Source organism: Phoca vitulina, unplaced genomic scaffold (genome assembly GCF_004348235.1).
Source record: "Phoca vitulina isolate PV1807 unplaced genomic scaffold, GSC_HSeal_1.0 scaffold42, whole genome shotgun sequence".
Classification (NCBI taxonomy): Eukaryota; Metazoa; Chordata; class Mammalia; order Carnivora; family Phocidae; genus Phoca; species Phoca vitulina.
Window position 1 is genome coordinate 15,239,622 of NW_022589745.1, and position 4,941 is coordinate 15,244,562.

A 4,941-nucleotide genomic window follows, 5' to 3' on the forward strand; every position below is an offset into this window, starting at 1 on the left:
TGGGCCCCACTGGCCTGCCCAGCTCATGTTGCCTGGCCTCCTGCGTCTGAGCGAGAGTTACCTTTCCAACTGAGGGCAGTAGGCTCTGGGAGCATCTGTCCCCAGCACTGCAGAGCAAGTGGGCAGGCAGGAACCCTGGGACTTGTGACCTGCAAAACCTCCCCAGCTTATAAGGTCCCCCCCAACTCTGCCCCTCCCCCTTCCTGAAAGCTGTGTGGTAGTTCCAGGTAGGAGGTGAGCCAGGAGTGGAAGACCCAGAGGACCCAGGAGAGCCCCCCAGCAGCTGTTCTCCTGAGGTGAGGCCCCCCCACCGCACTGTCAAGTCTGTGCTCCAGAGAGAGCCAGGGCCCTGGTCCTCACAATCTCTGGGCACACCAAGGTCGGCCCGCGGCCAGGGGAATGTCATCCTCCTTGCCCCTTGCTTCCTGCTGATTTCAGACAATCAGCTTGCACTCCTGCTGCTCCAGCCTCGGCCCACACTCCACTCCCACAAAGATGCCACCCCTGCCTCGGGAGCACTTCTGGCCTGAGAGCAATCGTTGAGACACGGCCGTGTCACACAGCACAAGGCTGGCCTGCTCTTCCATCAGGGTAGCTCCACGATCTCAGGCCAAGACATCTTGAGGTAGGGGTGGGGGGGATGGAGAGAGATGTGCACGCGGGAGAGTCACAGCCTCCGCATGGAGACCGACCCAGCTGCTCGGTGCTCCTCCAACAGCCCGGTCCTGGGTCGGACGGGCTGCTTTTATGTTGATAGTTAATGTTTATAGCTATTTCTCTGGCAGCAAGTTAAATCGCATCTGCTCGGGCAGACATCCAGGCACAGGGCAGGCAGGCAGACAGAGCAGCCAGGGCCCGGGAGTCCAGAAACCTGGCGGACAGTCCTTCCTGCTGTAAAGCTCTGGGTCTACTAGGAAGGGCAGGCTGGCAGAGGGGAGGGGGCAGCCAGTTCAGTGGTTCAGTGCCCCAGACGATTCCACCTGTTCTGCGGTAGCTCTTCACGTGGATTCTGAGTTCAGGGTCTGGGCAAACCCCTTTCTGGGAAAACAGCAGTCAGAACTGATATCAGACTGTGGTTTGTGGGATGAGACAGGCAGGGAGACAGCTGTGACCAAGCAGGGCATCCAGAAGACCGGCCCAGCAGGCAACACAGGTCCCAGCAGTGAGTGGGGAGCTGGTGGGGAGCCTAATCACCACAACCAGGAAGGCACTGTATTTTATTTATTATGTTATAATTTATATATTTATTTATGTTATAACCCAGGCATGGGATCCCCATTCTACAGGACTGGCAGTGCTGGGAAGGTTACTGCCAAGGGATCTGATCGTGGAATGCAGAGCTCAGAGCAGGCAGGAACCTCAAAACTAGGCCTGAGGTCAGAGTGCTGTCCTTTGGGGTCTCCTCTCCCCACTGGGAAGGCAGGAGGTGGGGGGGCTAGAGGGCTCCCACTCTGGTCCTTGTGCCACCAGCCCAGTGAGCTTTGGGGAGCCATTTCATCTCATAGCCAGCCTGTGCCTTGGTCCCCGGCTACGTGGTAAGATGCCCAGAGCCCTTCAACACACATTTAGTGGACACCACACTCTTGCCAGCTTGTGTACTAAGTTCTTGGGTTATAACATAAATAAAATACAGTGCCTTCCTGGTTGTGGTGATTAGGAGCAGCAGATAGATCTGCAGGGGAGCAAGGGTAACGGAATGCAGAGCTGGTCTAGGAGGCACAGAGGGGAGGCCCCAGCCTCAGGGTGAGGGTATAGACCCCAAAGGGCCGAAGGGCAGACTGTGGATCCTGCGGGGACCACCATCCCCCCAGCCCAGCCTCAGCCCACCGCTCCCAGACCCTCCTCACTCTCCCCCATCCTTTCCTGGGAAGCCTGCTGTGAGTAATGCCAACAGGACAAAGAACACCCTCCCTCTCCACACTTACCCCACAGGGCCTATTTCTGGCCTGGGGACACATGCCCCCCTTCAAGGAACCAGCTGATTGGCTGGACTGGAGTGACGGACACTATGCACCTCCGGAAAACCCAGAGTGACTTAGCTAAACAGAACTCCCAGCAGGAGTGACCAGGTTATCCTGTCACGTGACCAACAATTGCTCACACCCACCCCAGTTTCCAGATCACATGTATTGAGCTTCATTGAGTGCCTACCATGTGGAAGGTATTGTGCTAAGTGGCGCTTACAACGTCCCTCAAAGATAGGCAGGGTGTTGGGTTATCATCTAATGCTGCCTAACTAACCACCCAAACACATTGACTTCCTTGTGAATAGGGCTCAGTGCGGCCAGCTTGTCTGTGCTCCACTTGGCATCAGCTGGAAGGCTGCGTGCACTCATCATCTGAGGCCACTCACATGCTGGGTCTGGCCTGGGAAGAGCCAACAGCTGGGGGCAGGAACAGCTGGGACTCCTCACACCCACCTCTCTCTGTGGCAGCTGCTGGGTAGCCAGGCTTTTTCCATGCACTCGGGGCTCCTGGGCAAGAGAAAGCTGGGCAGACACCATATCCCCTTTTCTAACTTAGAATCTGGGGCCACACAGTATCATTTCTGCCTCTCTTCATTGGAAGCATGTCATCAAAGCCGCCCGATATTGAAGGGAGGACAATTAGATTCAGCCTTTGGATGGGAAGCATGTCAAAAAATGTGTGGACATGACTGTGAACATGTTTTTAACTCACCACACAAGACAGGGGCTATTGTCCTGTTTTAGAGAGAAGCTTAGCATAAAGTGGCTTGTCCAGTTCACACAGTAATTCGGAATCAGGTGAGAACTCTAAGCCATGGCTCCCAAAGCAAACCTTCCTTCTATCCACCACCTGGCTCAGTGACAAAGGACTCAGAGTTATTGGAGCATCTGATGAAACCTATAGATAATTTTCTCAGGGGGAAAATGTCCATATATAAAAATGTGTGTCTATAAACTTGTGAGGGCACTTCCTCTTTCCCGCATGTACAAAGCTACAAGTCGCTACTCCTAACAACAAGTAAAAAGCCGGACAAACTGAAAACTCAACACCTCTTCTTAGATCCTTCAGAGAGGTGGGCCACCGAGCAAACCACTGCCCCCAGAACCGGGAGAGTGATGGGGCAATGCGCTGCAGGTGGCAGGGACAGAAACTTCCATGGGAGCCTGCTGGTCAGGGAAACGGAACGGTGATGGACAGATGGCTGGAGGCTCAGTGAGGACAAGGCTGAGAGAGAAGAACTGCAGGGGACCCAGTCCTGGGGAGAGGGGTACTTTTGTGAGTTTTATCTCCAAGGGCTCCCAGGTTACCACAGTGAAAAGCAGAGAAAAATCCCCTTGCTTCCGGCACGGAGAGGGGAAAGGAACCATTTTGGAAAGTTCTTCCTGACAAGCCCTACCCTGTGGGAAACTCGCTCAGCAGAGCCTAACCTGCTGGGGTTTTGTCAGAGCCTTACTGACCTAGGGGAAGGGAAATACCCAACTCAACCCAGTTTAGTCATCTTGTCCCACCTAAGCAGGGAGGAAAGATGGAGAAACACTTGTGAAGTTCACAGCGCAGAGGCGTAGGCTCACTGAAAGACCAAGACTTAATCACAGGACCATAGAACGTTCCCTTCACTCCATACCTCACAACCACATCACTAGAGACCTACTTATAGCGATTGCTTTTATCCAATACATCATGTACAGCCAGCAAGAAAAAGTTACAAGGCGTACTAAAAGGCAAACAAAACAAAACAGTTTGAAGAGACAAGCAAGCATCAGAACAGACATGGCTAGAATGTTGGAATTAGCAGACCAGCAATTTAAAACAACTATAATTAAGATGCTAATGACGCTAATAAATAAAGTAGACACGATGCAAGAACAGATGGGCAATGTATAGAGATATGGGAATTCTAAGAACCAAAAGAAATGCTGAAGATCAAAACCACAAACAGAAATGAGGAATGCCTTTGATGGGCTTCTTGGTAGACTGGACACAGCCCGGAGTCTCTGTAAGCACAGGGAACGTAGCCAATGGTATTACAGCAGCGCTGGATGGTGACGGATGCGGGCTACACTAATTGTGAGCACAGCTTCACGCACAGAGGTGTCAGATCACTGTGTTGTACGCCTGAAACTAATGGCATGTCGTGCATCAACTGTACTTCAATTTAAAACATTAAAAAAAAAAAAAAAAGGAATCTCTGAGCTTGAGTATATCTCAGTAAATTCTGGGGTGCAGAACAGTCTGACCCCAAATCAAGCTAATCGATTCTGAACTCCACATGCCTCCAGCACAGAGCCAGAGCCAGGAGCAGATTCCTGTCCCCGCACCTGCCCTGCAGCCTGGGACACACCCTGGGGGCCCAGGGAAGGCCTCGCTTGTGGTCACCCTCGCTCTGGGGTTGGCTCTGCGGGTGCACTATGGTGCTGTGTCAACCAGGACGTCCCGTGGAGGAAGAGGAGGAATCCCCTTCCTGCTCCTCATGCAGATGGCCTCCGGGGGCCCGAAAGGAGAGAACCAGAACCCAGAAGCCCCTCAAAGCAGCCACCAGTCTCCTCATACCTGGGAGCAGCCTGGCCAGGGTCCCAGGGCAGCCACACCATTGAACAAGGGTCCTCTTGGCCTTGATACAGCGAGGGGTGGTATGGTGGGTCCCGGAACTCCTTTCCTGCCAATCACGCCTGAAGGAGGAATGTGTACATCCTTCCTGCAGGGGTAGGGGGGGTCGAAAAGTCCTTTGGGGGATTGTAATAAATAACCCCCACTCATCCTTGCCGTCAAGAATCATGTGAGTAGTAGAAGACATAGAGGCTTGATACATGGAAAACTGTGGTACTGCCCCTGGCACTGACCACATGACCTTCAACAGGTCCCACTCTGGCCGTGTTCCGGGATCTGTACTTAGGGTTGAAGTGAAGTGGGACCCCACATATGCAGGATGAATGGGAAGGGCCCCCTAAACAGACTCTCTGGACGAGACAGTTT